This window comes from Protomyctophum parallelum (assembly GCF_964188405.1).
Source record: "Protomyctophum parallelum genome assembly, chromosome: 16".
Taxonomy (NCBI): Eukaryota; Metazoa; Chordata; class Actinopteri; order Myctophiformes; family Myctophidae; genus Protomyctophum; species Protomyctophum parallelum.
Genome location: NC_139711.1, coordinates 33,912,510 through 33,928,185, shown reverse-complemented (window position 1 = coordinate 33,928,185; position 15,676 = coordinate 33,912,510). Strand labels below are relative to the sequence as shown.

General features: G+C 41.7%; 1 protein-coding gene across 1 annotated transcript in view; it reads right to left on the bottom strand.

The window, feature by feature from the left end:
• The window catches only part of LOC310873119 (putative E3 ubiquitin-protein ligase MID2), a 184,093-nt gene extending 171,667 nt beyond the window's left edge, over positions 1–12,426 (bottom strand). The window contains exon 1 of the mRNA XM_083785420.1: positions 12,164–12,426. The gene's annotated coding sequence lies outside the window, so the exon portion shown is untranslated. The remainder of the gene's footprint in view (positions 1–12,163) is intronic.
• Positions 12,427–15,676: the final 3,250 nt, after the last annotated feature.

Here is a 15,676-nt window from a genome sequence, read left to right as displayed (position 1 = left end):
CTACAGCAGACATGCAGTCATGCAGCTGTGAGCTCGGTTGTTTTGTTGGTAGTTCGCCAACTTCAGTACTAATCCATTCTTGGCTGATTGTTTTCATATCATATACAAGCCTACTGTACGTGGATTTTGCCGTCACCCTCACTCATGTAGGTGCGGTGGGCGGCGGATCGGCGGTGGCACTAGCAGCATTCAAGACAGATTTTCTTTGGGAAAAGCATATGCGATATGCCTCATAGGCTCATAAGATCAATGGGGACAACTGCAGTGTGTAAATACTTTTACTATTGGTGAGTTTATTACTGTAGTTTGTTCAACAAGTTAGATTGGAGACGTGTCGTCGTCATCCGGTACAGTAAAGTATAGCAGGAGTTCCTCCTCGCTCTGCCCAATATTATCCAGTTTGGTGACAGTCAAACTACAGTAGCTCTTGCCGTGATTTCATGTTTCTTCATGCTTATCCAACAAAAGTCCAGGCGTGCCGCGTGTGGCATTATTAAAAACAAACAGCTATGCCGCACGATCATAGTTCTAATAGTCGCAAAAGACTCGCGATGGAATTAAGTAGTTGATCATCTGATTCATAGCCTGGCAGCCTGCTAGCTAGCAAACCTCCCCCTAGCTTGTAGCTCCTTCTAAAAACCAAAGGAACTGTTGTTGTAACTTGTTGTTGAACATTTAGGGTTGTATGAAAAACATCGCAAGGTTCATTCCTTCGCCTCCTCCCCGCTTCAGTCTCCACTCCAAAACATTGTGAACAACGTAACATGCTATGCTGTTCCGTAGAACAGTCTTGCGCATCAAAAATAGCAGATCTACAAGCTCACAACGCGTCCATCCGTGAGTCATTGTGGACTTGCAACTTTGACTTGAAACAGCTGAGCTAATTTCGGCCAATCAGAGCGGCATTCAGCGTAATCTAGTAAGAGTGGCGACACTCGCGTTGACTCCCACTGTAACAATGGAATGCGGAAGTGCTCATTCTATCTCAATGGGATACAGTTCCAATGTTTGGAACTATAGCCCATAGGTGTCGCCACTCTCTTAGTACTATGCCACACGGCCTGCATTGAGTGCATTCACCGGCTCTGTTTTGCTTCACTCGCTGGCTGTTTCAGAACGCGATGTTTTAATGCTTGATTGGATGGAATAAATATCATATTTTACCGCCGACTAATCGACTATAAATCGATTTTGATGGTAATCGAGTCGACTATCAAAAATCACGTTTGGTTAATGCCCTAGCGTGCATGCGTGTGCGACTGTGCGACTGTGTGCGTGTGTGACGTGTCTGACTGCATTTTCCCAGGATGATTTGCTTTTGTTAGGGTTATCTGAGGTTAAAGATTTCCTCTCACATCTCTAAAGGAATTCATCCATGGGATATGGGAAAGCCATGGAATGACAATAAAGTTAAGTTATTTATAGCTCAGGAGTGCTGATTCAGAATCTGCTGTTGTTGAGAGACTTAGATTAATCACGAGCTGTTCTCATATTATGTTTACAGAGGGGTTTTAACTTTTAAGACATAAGACACAGAATGAAAGTTTCTCATTTATTTTGAATTAATGTCAAGCTCATAATCACATAATATACTGTAAACAAATGTAGGCCCACATTTTTGATCTAATGTGAAGATACACAATAGCGTATGTGACGTTTGATGATCCAAGAGATCAGCATTGACGGTAGACTAACAAGTCAGTGATCTACGATTGTCTGACAACGCAAGTGTACATTGACTCAGGACCTTCAGCTTAGACTGTAACAAGACACCCGCACGTCAGTACAGAGGGGAACCCTCCTAGATGCGATAGCCTCCTGCCTTTTATGAGCACTTCTGTTTCGTCATCAAGTCTGGTGGATTATAGGTTAGCCCTAGAATAGAGCTGCAACTATCAATAATTGATTCTATCGATTACCTTTTCTGTGAATCAATTAATTGAGAAGCCTTTTTTTTATATAAAAAATAATCTGTGTGACAAAATTATTTTTACAATCGACTAAATTGATTACTCTGATTAACCTCATTAACCCTATTTTATATTTTGTACAAAACACATTTCAAAATTTGCAAAAAATAGCTGATCTTCAAGTTCACATAATGCCATTTCTCCATTATGCATACTGTATGCCTTTTACTTGCACTTGCAATGAATGCAAGTAGCCAACACTAGCTTAGCGGATTTGTCTTCCAGTTCATTTTGGAGTGAATTTGAATTTTCAAAATCAAACTTCCGGCTGCAAGGCCGTGGTAGGAAAGGGACTACAGACTGAAACAATTAGATTAGTTCATGTTGATTAATGTATAATGTTTAGCAGGATATCTTCAAAAGTTTAAGTTGCATAGCATCTCAAAAAGGTATAGATTATTGCTTAAATGTCCTCTTTAATTGATAGCTCTTGTAATACTGGCCTAAAGGGCCTCTCAAAATAAATACATTAGATTGATCCTTAGAGACCAATAATTAGTTTACAAACATTGGGACTCGGCGCACAGGTGACTGTTTTATGTAATCAATTACCAACAGATCTCCAAACCTGTTGTTTTGGGGAGAGCTGGTTTCAGTTCATTCAACCTCCTCTTGTGTGTTGGCTAGTGAGATGGACCCTAGGAGACATTTATACTTCAAAGCGCAACAGTATTGCACACAGAGAACAGCTGATATACAAGCTCACATCGCATCGCAGATGCGACTGTTGTGAGCGTAGAGGTCTGCGTGTGCGACACCATCGCGGGACGAAGCATAAATTATTCTTGATGGGTTGCAGGTGCGCGTGCAGCCATGGACAAACAGGCTCTTCATGAGCGCACCTCCCGTTCTTATGACAGCGACAGCTGACATCTACAAGTTATATGTTCATGGCAACATTAGCCAGAAAAGCTGATTATCGTACTTAACGCCTGAAAGTTTGAATAATAAAATATAAATGAGCTACAGCTAGAATATGCAAAAACATTGGAATATTTCTTTAAGAATTATTATAATTATGAATGTAAATATAGCAGAGTTGGGTTGGCACTATGTAATTATACGGCGTCCACTGAGTTTGTCCCCGTTCCCATGCTCCACACTTCTTTGTGAAGCCAAAGAGGGCATCACTCATTAATGAGGTTTTCGAAGACATGATGATTATAAACGGCTACCATGACGATACAGTGCTTGGTAGTTGGTAGGCCCCCTGTTCTGCTCAACATAGCATTTGGATTGGCTGGCTATGAGCATAAGCAATTAGCGCAGTTAGTTTCATCAGTGAGTGGTCACCAAACTGTGTGGGTGTCATGACCTTCTGATTTAGTGCTTTATGCTTAGTTGTGACAGACTGTTTTGCCTCTCTGCAAGCCTCATAATTAACATTCCTATCAGCAGAACACGTGACAGTTAATCTGACTGTTAACTGGCAGCATGCTACACTGTGTAGAGACACACAATGGATCATCTAGAATACTGTAGATGCATGTGCTTCTTGTGTGCACGGACACGTATCACAGAGAGAGGATGAGGGAGAAAGAGAGAGGAGGAAGACGTGTACAGTGTGACAGAAGGATGAGAATGTTCAAGCATGCATGAACGTACGTACGATGAGAAAGTCGCAGTTTGGTGGCAGAGGTCATTGCGACAGCGAAGGGTTAGAAGTCATTTATCACAGTGAAGTAAGTAAAGATGGCACTGCTGTGATCTTAAGTAGGAGTGTGGTGACAGAGGACAACCGGAGGTCACTGCCATCCTCAATTTCACTCCCTCTGAGAACTACAGCGGGCTTTTACAACCTCCACTGACGGCTGCTGATAATTCATCAGTAGTTATTAATGTACATTCTGCTGTGGAGGAGTGGTGCAAGGGGGTAATACGATAAAACACAACTCTATTCTATTCTACAAACAATAGGACCATGTGTGTGTCAATTGTTTGCTGTACCTGTCCCTCTAAGGGTAAAAGTGCGTGCATGTGTGCGTGCGTGCTTGTGTACGTGCGTGTGTGGTTGCGTGCATGCATGCTTGCGTGAAGGGCAGTGTAAGGACGCTAGCTAGCCTCCCTCAGGAGGAACTTATTTGCAGAAGGCTTCCCGCCTTCCCGTGACCTGAAATGATGTTGTCCCCCTCATCCTCAGTAAGGTCTGCGTGTATCAGTTCATGTGCATGTGTGTGAGGTTGTGCCAGTTTGTGTGCGTATGTGTGGATTTGTGGATATCTCGAGCGGCTGCCTGTCCCCCTTGGGGACAGAACTGCACACCCACCAGTCCAGCACCTCATAGTCTTTAATCTGACTGACAGCTTAGCCCTGCTCAGAAAGAGCCCAGAGGCTGGCTGCTGGCCCCAAATAACTGACCGTGGGTGAATCTTATCTGCCGTGGGATGATACCAGCATACTGTAGCAGTGACTCTCCTCCCACTGTGCTTATGCAAATGTCAAATTACACCTCCTTGCTCTCAATTCCAATTTCCTACAGCCTCTTTGAGTCAACTGTCACAGTTTGAATGTGACACAGTCATTGCAACAAAGTAAGAGTCTGAGGGAACACAATGTCAACTAGAAACATGTGCTCAGTAGTGCACAAACTCTGCCAGGAAGGCATGCCCTAAGAATAACAGTGATGTAAGCATGACATTACGCTAGCATAGGGCTCTATGGTAGCAGTAGTGTGGGTATGATTAGATCATTGCGCCCAAGTTATTAATAGAAATCAGAAGATTTTTTTTTTTTAATAATGACAATTATTATTATTGTATTCAAATCACTATTCATCAGCGGTACGGTCATGCTACACTGATTGCGATAGGGTTTTAACAGCATCATGTACTTCTCCTATAGACGAATCCATGGGAGCAGCCATAGCTGAGGTGTACCATTAAGAGCAGCTTTACACCGCAGTACTGATTAGCTACACCTGGCCTACAGGGCACTGCCCCATGAATTCGTACAATTCCATGTGTACGGTAATGTTTTTGAAAATGACTCTGAATTTTTTTTAAATTCCGTCTTAGTAGCGCACTGGACCTGGTTTCTGGGCGATACACGCTCAGATACAGAATTATTGAATTCACGTCACGTGTGTCGTCAAATAAAGCACAAAGAGCAAATTGCACCTGCCTTATCCATTTTGTGTTGAGCCGAACCCACAGCAGCCACGTTGCTACAATGACATTGCACTGCCTGAGATGGATAACAGAGGACAATATGAAACATCACATTTTATGTCCTATTGTATATTATACAGTTATTTCAGAAGCATAATTTTTTTAATCCATTAAAGAAAAGTGATTTGGCTTCATCTGAATGAAAATAAAAAGTTCTAGTTTTAACTAGGGATGTCCCGATACACTTTTTTCTTTTCCGATCCCGATACTACAATTTTTGTGTTAGCCGATACCTAGCCTCGGTACCAGGCTTTCATCTTTGTTGGTGCAAAAATTGAAAGCCTGGAGGAACGCATTGGCCGCTCTGGTCTAAAAGTGGGAGTCAACCCTTCCGGGTGGGCGTCGCTCCAAATTATGTGACGTAGCGCTGCACTAGGGGGGAGAGGAGGGTCCGGGGGTGACGGACAGATCGATGAGATCCAATCAGGGCGTGCGCAAATCTCAGCTGCGACCCGCCCCTCTAGACCAGAAACCTAACACGTTAGCTCAGGCTAGCCGATACCAGAGAATAACATTTATTATTTTGAAGTCCACCGACCGGGAATTGTGTTTATAGCTATCTAGCTATATATCTTGTGTTGTGTTTATATCAGACTCCTCACTAAAATGTGCACTTGCAGTTTGGGCAACTCGAAAGCAAACTCCACATTCTCCAACCTATTTACCTGCCATAGTGTCAACCGCTTACCCCTGTGTCGGATCGGTGGTTAGACTGGCATATTCACAGATACCGATATGACCAAATAAGGGCCGAGCCGATACTTTTCCGATACCGATAGAGTATCGGGACATCTCTAGTTTTAACAACATCGCCCACTGATGACGACACAGCAAGTAAGTAAGCTGCATCTACATTACACGGTAACTGCCTTGCTTTTTTGCTACAACTTCAGTGGCCAGTGCCACAGTGTGTGCATAATTACATAGCTCATCAATCACTAGGTTTCACACATCCAATCTAACGCAGCTTGAGTCCAAATGAGCCTTGGTAATTGAATATTAAAACCCTGATGAGTGGTAACACAACTATGACACGCCATCTGAAGGTCGTAATGTGATGTTGCTAATGAGCTTTCAGAGCTATACTGTATGTGTGCTGGGTGCTCACTGTAGTATACTGTAAGACAGGTGCAACCTGCATAAGTTTGATTTATACTGTTGTTTATACTGTTGTTGTCCTGCCCCGAAAATAGCTGATTTACAAGCTGCGATGCAACACGTTGGGAACTTGTAGATCAACTATTGTCGTCGTGGTTTGCCTTCGTACAACTAGTATAGGCTAAATCAGGCTTTATCCTGAGGCTGTGCTGTCAGTCTGTCATCACTTCAACCTTCCAGATAGGAAAAGTAACACTTTATATATGCGCGCGCGCGCGCACACACACACACACACACACACACACACACACACACACAATCACACAATCACACCCAGCAGTTTGAATGAACTGCACTTGGCACACGCAGAAACACAGACAATTGCCTTGAGATGACAGCAGCAGCACAAATTTAGAAAATGCCTCTTTTTCTGTTGACATAATGCTTTGGGTTTTTTGTTATTCCTATTTGACGTGGGAGTTTAGAAAATCTATGTAGAAACAAAATGAAAGATGTATTTTACTGTAAACATCTCTGATATACAAAGAAGGCTAATCTTTTTTGCTCTCGACAAAGGTTTCCAAACAGAAATAAGATATTCCATTTAGCCAGTTTCAATACAATTCAAGGATATGTGAAGTGATTTCAAAATAATATTATCATGATAAGAGCTATGGAATAATCAACATGAAGACTGGAGGCTTGCGCTACTTACTCACATGTTTTTGTTTGGTGCCTATTGCATGCCTTTTGTTTCCCATGGCCCCTCATGTCACAATATTTCAAAACAAACATTTCCTTATAGTTTGACAGCATTGATTCTATCAATGGTTTACATGTGCACATCTAGTCTAGTTTGCAATTAATCACAAATGTAAGCTGCAATGCTGATTCCAAATGAAAACAGAATGCATGCATTCAGAGCTGTAACACCATGGCATGTGTTAATACCACTAACAGCATGACCTGCCGTGATGTTGATCTATCTAGCTATTTAAAAAATAATATAATAATACATTTCATTTATTTTTGTTTAAAATGCTATAGCTTCGCCTGCATGCACTGCTGGCCTAGCGGTCCATGCACCATGTAGCCTGACAGCTCGTTGCGGGTTTGAGACCTGATCAAGGTCTTTGCTCACGCTGCATCTCTCCCTGTCTACAGTACCTACCGGTGAGAGAGACGCACCATAAATAAAAGAGAAAGTTAAAACTATATTCTGACACTAATTATTGCTAGGATATAATGTAGATACATTTTCAGGTGGGTTGCACATTTCAGCCAATCAGGAAGAGAGTATCCATTTAATTTAAATGTAATAGTGTTCCAGTTCCAATTGTGTCTGCTCATTTCTTTGTGTTTGATTGATTGATTGAAATATTTATTAACAGTTTGCACAATTACAGTACATTTCAAGCACAAACTCAATACAAAGACTGTTAACTGTGAGTGGACGACCCAATTAAGCATTACACTTGTTTACAAGAGGGTCCACCATGTTCAATTCATCAAAACATTTAGAGACGTGTCACCATTTCCAATTCTACTTGCTTATCCTGTACAAGTTCTCTCTCCTGATTGGACATAATTGGTATCCTGACCTGAAAATGTGTGGGGATCAATCAAAGAAAACAAACAAATTATCTACATATTGTTGCGTTTGCCAAGTAAGGTTGTCCATTGAGTTCTCTGCTCATGTGCTCACAGTTCCGAGTTGAACTGCAGAGGAAACTCATCATGATGTTTTATTTTGTTTTTAGTCTGTCAACAGCCGGTGCCACCTCAAGTTTGAACTTGTGCTGTTTTTCCAGGAGTAAACCCTCTTTGGCTGCACTTAACCAGGGAGGTTATTTTAACAGCAGTTGGTCTGGCATGTTGTTTGTTTTATTGTTTTTTAAATGGGGAATAGAACTCCAACTTCCTGTTTAGAATTTTCTAAGTCAGGGCTGGCTACCGGTGAGACGCACCAGGAAGCATTCAGGAGCTGTGTTATAAGTCATGCTATTACCACACTGTCGTAACAGCATTACTTATCATAACACAGCATAACCTGTTGTTCATAACCTGTTGTAACAACAACAGGTTATGCTGTGTTATGGCAGGCCATGCTGTTACGGCAGGTAGCTTGCTGTGTTACGGTAGATCATGGTGTGTTACAGTATGGTAGGTCATTCTATTCCATCAGGTTATGCTGATGGTAGGTCATGTTATGTTATGTTATGTAGGTCGTGTTGACTGTCGACTGTCATATTTATATTGGTGATTTAGTATTCACCAGATTAGGGCAGCCCCCAGTGCTCAAGAAAGAAAAAGAAAGAAAGAAATATAGAGATAGAAGCAGAGACAGGGATGGAAGGTGAGTGCTGGCGGCACCCTGTGTAGATGTATGATGAATGAGGGTGTCAGCTTTATTCACTCAGCCAGCGGTACTGTCACTATGGGTCTGGCCCATGTGCTGAGACCTGTCTCATTAACCACAGAGGTTTGAGGTCAGATGGATAGTTTCTGGCTGGCTACATATATGCAGATCAAGGTGATATGATCCAGTCTTCTCCATGTATGGTTATCCAGGGTTAGATGAGGTCAGTGTCGTGATCTTCATATATGGAGATGTAGTGGCGGATATGGTGGCGTGACGTGTCACGAGGCGTGACCATATGTGGAAGCATGATGTCACAAGGCCTGACCATATATGGAGGCGTGATGTCACGAGGCGTGACCATATATGGAGGCATGATGTCATGAGGCGTGATGTCACGAGGCGTGACCATATTTGGAGGTGTGATGTCACGAGGAGTGACCATATGGACCCTTAGATAGTAAAAGCGACCTACGGTCACAACAATGGTTGAAGCAATATACTGCAAAGTCCATAGAAAAAAAGTGTCACTATAACCAAACCGCCCTATATACTGTCGTACTAAGAATAGCGAAAATAGCCAATCTACCTTATCTCAAATGTTCACTCAAAATAGGGATGCCAGGCTTAAAGTGAATGCTGAGCATGTAACATTCTACGTGATTGTCATTTTTGAGGGCTGCTAGCTCCTCCTATACCGGTATACAGGTGTAATGTTTGTCTTTAGTTCAATGTTTGTTTAATAAACGCCAAGAACAGGGAAAACTTACGTTTTTTTTACATCCACAGAGTTAAAGTTAGTCAGGAGTTTTGAGTTGCTGAGTAACCTGAATTCTAAAGCAAGTATGCAGACGGAAGTATGAGGCACATAGGATTGTCAAGATCATGACATTTTACTTACAAAATGAATTAATATGTAAAGAGAGAGAGAGAAAAAAGGTATAACTGGGAAAACTGGGCAAAACTTAAATATACAAATAACTGACAATGTCCGGAATCAATAATCAAAATAAATAATGTACTCTGGCCAAAATAGGCCATATTTAATAATGTTACACTAGCTCTGTTCCATACCCTTCCTGCTTTCGATTCTGCAAATTTCTGCCCTGCAGTAAGGCTATGGGACAAACGGGGTTAAATCTCAAATCGAAATCAGACCAGCCTCTCCTCTTTAGTGGAAATCTCACGAACGTTTGACCTACTCACCAATACAAACACGGGTTGTGTCAATAGAAAGCCTACTTTCCTTAGTGGACGCACTCTGAGCCCCCCACCACACGTATATAAACTGTACTTTTTGGCCAAAAGGGGATTTTGTTTCCACCGGAAAAAAAACATTTTTAGTTACTCCGCTGCGCCCTCTACTGATATTGCCCAGAGAACTGCCTCATAGAGAATATTTTTCCCTTTCTGGCCAAAAAGTACCGTTTATACGTGTGGTGGGGGGCTCAGAGTGCTTCCACTAAGGAAAGTAGGCTTTCTATTGACACAACCCGTGTTTGTATTGGTGAGTAGGTCAAACGTTCGTGAGATTTCCACTAAAGAGGAGAGGCTGGTCTGATTTCGATTTGAGATTTAACCCCGTTTGTCCCATAGCCTTACTGCAGGGCAGAAATTTGCAGAATCGAAAGCAGGAAGGGTATGGAACAGAGCTAATGTTACACTTAAAAGAAAGAAAGTAGAAAAAATGATTAGCTGAAATAGCGACCTACAAGCTCACAATGCATTGCAACATGTTGTAAGCTTGTATCTGCTAGGAAAATGTATTCAACATTTTCAACAATTCTGACGATTATCTAAAATAATTGTGATTATCTCATAATGGCGATTATGTGATAATTGTGCTAACTGTGCACTGGACCCAGTGTTCCTGCTTCTGCATTGTTTTGGGGTCATGCATTATTGATGCGGTTTGTGACACTTTATACTAGGCCTTTCTGGAGTGCAGGCCTGCAGTAGCTCTAATGACACCACTAGTGCATTGTCTCGCCAAACACACGCCTTCAGGGCCTACAGTCCACAGCAACACTCTGAGTGTCCTTTTAACTCAACGGACTAAACTTTTAAGAGAGGACTCAAAACTTTCCTTTTTACCAAAGCATTTTTATAGCCTTGCCCTTATGTTTTAATGTTACTGTTCTTTTAGATGTTTTTAATGGTATGTTGTTTCTTTTGCTTTTATTCACTCTGTAGCACTTTGAGATTCTTGCGAATATAAAGTGCGTTATAAATAAAATCCATTATTATTATTATTATTAAACTCACTAAAAGGGATTCAAATAAAACATTTTCTGTTAAAAAGTTAAAGCTCTATATTCTGATAGTATTCATTTTGTGTGTGTTTGCTCCGTAATGGGGGTCTCGCCATCTGTCCAGCTCTAATAGGAGACTTAGAAGAGACATTTTCAGGTTGCCAATTTCATACAGTCAGGAGAGACAACCTATATTTATTATAGATTGTATTGTTCCAGCTCCAATTTTGACTGTTCTTTTTTGTTTTGTTTTTTCGTTTCATCATTCCCCATTTTATACTTCACTTTCCTATATCGTACATGAGTTATCTCTCTCCTGATTGGTTGAAATTGTTATCCAGACCTGAAAATGTATTTTCTGTTTCTACAGAGCTGAAGAGATGGGGAGACTGTTACTGCAGAAACACTATAGCAATGATTAATATTGATTGATTGATTGATTGATTGATTGATTGATTGATTGATTGATTGATTGTATTAATCAATAATTTATGGTACAGTTTGCAAACATTACAGAGAGTACAATAATGCTACAAGGATAACACAAAAAAGCCTTGATGGCCATGTTTCCATTATGGTCCTATGTATTCAATTCATAATCAGACTATAGCTTATAATACAATGCAAATCATCACAAACGAATATCACTTACAGCTCCTTTAAATGAACACAACATGTAATGTGTATTATTGGCCTATGGGTTATTGGGTATTGATGCTGTCTGTCAGGGTTTTCCTATAGTCTTGAGTTCAGGTGACTTTTGTTTCCATATAGAATGGGACAACATGAAGGAATCATAAAGCACAGGAAAGGTTAAGTTACTTCTAATTAAATTACCATACCGTTGACCTTTGAAATGCCACAGAAAATAATCCTGCAGGGAATAGCCTAGGTGAGCGGTATTACCCTTAGGGTATAATACTGTTGTCATCTATAGGCTACTGTAGAGCTAGGCATGACAGACAAGTCAGAAGTCACTGAAAACACCCACGTTCAAGTTCAAATGGTTTTGCAACCAAAACAAAGCATAAATATAAAGTCAAGTAGTCAACAATGCTGAAACTGACGCACCATATAAACTATAGGTTTGAGAGGACGCCTTTCTCTCATTTCATCGGGCGTGCATGATTCTGAACACATTGGTAAACCCGCCTGGAACGCATCAATCATCCAACAGCATGCATACGCATTTGCCTCGTCTATTCTACTGTTACAGTTCGATTATTGTAGCGGTAATTCCCCTTACATTACAGCGTGCGCATTTTCAAACATTCGAATGAATATGCCCACTCTCACATATAAAGAAGTGCAGCCTACCTCGATTATGTTGACTTGAAATAGTGGCAACCGCGCCACACGCCGAAATGATTCAGATGATGGACACAGTGACAGGCGTTGCCGTTCCGCTATGAACATGAAGTTTTACCGAGCAGTTGATCTCACCCTGTCTGTGTATCTGCCAAACCGCTGTTAACTAACAACATCGATCTGCTTCAACTAACTACCGCCGGGGTTATTTTCAAAGATGCTTTTAATTCAGAATAAGAACAGATAGTGCGTAACGGTGCGCGCTCGCTCGCTCGCTCTCCCCTCGACCGGTCCCCAAACTAAACACTCCCCGAGGACAGACACGTGACTAACCCACAGGGACTGGAATAGCTTTCATCCCCCCTCACAACAGCAGCTGGGAGCCGTTACATTGCTGCCCCTGCGCTGGTAATGGTATAGACTATAGAACATCTCTGACCATGACTATACAATCTCGTTGGTGCGTAAAAAATTGAAGCTGCCCAAATGGAAACAAAATTGTGCTTTGGGAACCATCAGTTTGCTATGCACATCATCAAGCAAGATTGTCCGAAATGTTATATTATTAGAGCCACAGTTTTGCAAACACAAAACACGTACTGTTCAGAGAATATTGTCATAATAATGTAAAATCTGGGAATACAAATAATTGTTTTCACCAATGTATTATGTGTTTATAAAGGTGTCTACTAACATATCCCACATTGGTTTCTATTCAGCCACCCTAGGGGAACTTTTGACAGCTGCTGAAAGTTGGGGTACCATTAACAGGCAAAATGTTCTAAATTTCATTATACTTTAAGTAGAATGTGACGTGCCAAACTATAGGGTTTTCATGATTCTGAACCCATTCCATTTGAACGAAAAACACTCCTTGGGATAAATTCAGCCATATCCACTCCCAAATGTGCTGACCTCATCGCATTTATGACGATGGCCGTTTATTAATATCCCCTTATATGTGTGCTTCTGAATTGCACATGCCAACGTGTGAAGTCAAATGAAATCTATGGAATGCTTTGATTATTCCGTTTTGAGTGCCTATAATAAATATATTTCTAGTAACAAAAATCGTCATTTTTGAGGGGCCGCAGGGCGCTAGCCTCTCCTATATTATTCAGCTATAGTGTAGATTTTCGTCTTACACAAACATTAAATTCCCATTGACAATCAATGGAGAATTTACGTCATATACTGTGGCGCCCGTGGGGCCTCTGCAGCGGTGTTGGGCACTGGTCTACTTGGAACGATGCAAGTTGGAAATGCATGCCCCACCATGCAAATATTTTGCGTTGGAGCCTCTACAGCGGTGCCCGTTGGGCAGTGGCCTACTTGGAATGAGGCTTTTGTGCTGGTTCTGGACAAACGGAAATGCAGAGTACCTGTTCCACCCATATGGAGATTTCTGTATGTGCCTTTTTTGGGGCGGTTATGGACAACCGTGGGTCCAACCGACTCGACACTGGCCACTGCACCCCCTGCGGTGGTGTGGAACGTGTGTGTCGAATTTGAAGTCGGTGTTGTGAACGGTTCTCGAGTTACGTGGATTACACACAGACAGACGTACTGCACAGACAGAGACTTGGTGCATTTTTGTAGACGATCAAATCGGTTCTTTTTGTCCTACACAAATTCCCAATATTGACAATGAATGGATGATGTACGATGATATATAAGAGCACCCCGCACTTAACACACGGGTGTGATTCTTCCTTCTTTCTTTCTTTCCAGAGATTAAACATTCTTTGACTTGCACATAGACGGTCTCCTGATCAATAAAGCGAATAATTGAGAACTAGCCTTTTGGCTGTGAAAATCGCTTTGTTTGTGACAGCTTACAGGGAAGTGCTCAGAGGCAAGCCAAGGGAATTGGCTTCCAGTCGAGGATGAGATGTAAGTTCTCTCTTGTAGGTCCATAGGTGGGCTAATGTGGGTGTGCTACTGAGAAGCACGAATTTGGCAGCAGGAGTATTATGCTAATAGAAGACATATGCACAAAGCTGTACAGACAGACAAGGTATAGGCTACTAACTTAATTAGTTCTGCAGTGGCAAGATTTTCATTCAGCAGACATTGAGTTTGTCTGTCTGTCTGTCTGTCTGTCTGTCTGTCTGTCTGTCTGTCTGTCTGTCTGTCTCTCTCTCTCTCATTTAGCCATGATCGACTGCTGATGATGATTAACTGATTAGAATTCATAACAGCGAGTGTGAGTGTGTCATGTTATAATGGCATATCACTGTCACCCAACATGGACCCATTCAAATGTATCCATGTATCGTGTTAAAGGATAGTTCACCCCCCAAAAAACGACGTATTTTACTTACACACCCCATGAAGCCTTGAATTCATGATTTCTCTTTTTTGTTGCATTCCTAAGCCAATAATTGCTATGACTTTTGCCTGCTGCTCATAAAATGTATGCAGGATGGAAGTGGGTAAATGGAGTCGTCTGTAGTGTGACCACATTGACATACTCCACATCCCCTAGTGTGCCATTCCCTGCCAATTGTGTGGGGTCACTAGTGAATACAGTGCCATGCAGGGACAAATTGATATAATGTGAATTAATTACTGTCTCTTGGCATCCATTAGAGATAATATTAAAAACTAGAGGTTTGCTAAGTGGCCCTCACATGCACCTACGTCGCATCGCCAATCCAACCAATATGGGCCATTTGCACCATGCACCAAATGCAAACCATGCACTCATGCAAACTGCATACACCACATTTTGACAGTCTTATACAAAACACTTTTTGAAAATAACTTCTCTATAGGTAGCACTGGAGTGAGAGATCTTCGTTCAAGCCACCTGGATTGACAGACTGTAAATAAAGAATCACACCTGTGTGAACCGAGTGGTGCAACTCCCCTCTCTCCCCCTCTTCTCTCTCTCTCTCTCTCTCTCTCTCTCTCTCTCTCTCTCTCTATTATGGATATCAATCCGCGTCGCTGACAACTATTTTTTCATTATTATTTTGGGTCGGCCTTTCCTTCTTTAGCATACCTCCTAGACCGGATCGCGCATGCGAGCTGCCGTCCACCTCCCATTATACAGGCAGACTAAAAGCTTCAATAACTCCTAATCTACGGATCTCTCCATGGTTTGGTCAATTAGCGCGATGTTCGGAGGTCTTTGCTGATTATCCGGTGGTCTAGATGGAAACATTGGTGCTTTCTAGAGCAAGGATGGCTATATTTTAGCTCGCTAGCATTGACGCTATTTATTTAGCACAAGATGTGAGGCGCGCATTGTACACACACGCACGGATATTGCTGGCCATTGCTGGTTTCACGCATGCGCACACCACTCATGCTCATGATGACTGATACAAGATACATGATACATGTGGACATTCCTGGTTATAGGAGTGTTTGCACCACTCAAAAATCCATCTAGATTCTGTTTGGAGGAGTTTAGTGTCTAAATCACCCCCTCTTCTAGATTTCTTAACTTGTTCAATAACTGTGAACTATGTGTTTCCTATATAACTGTATGAACTTGTATATCTATTCTGTAAT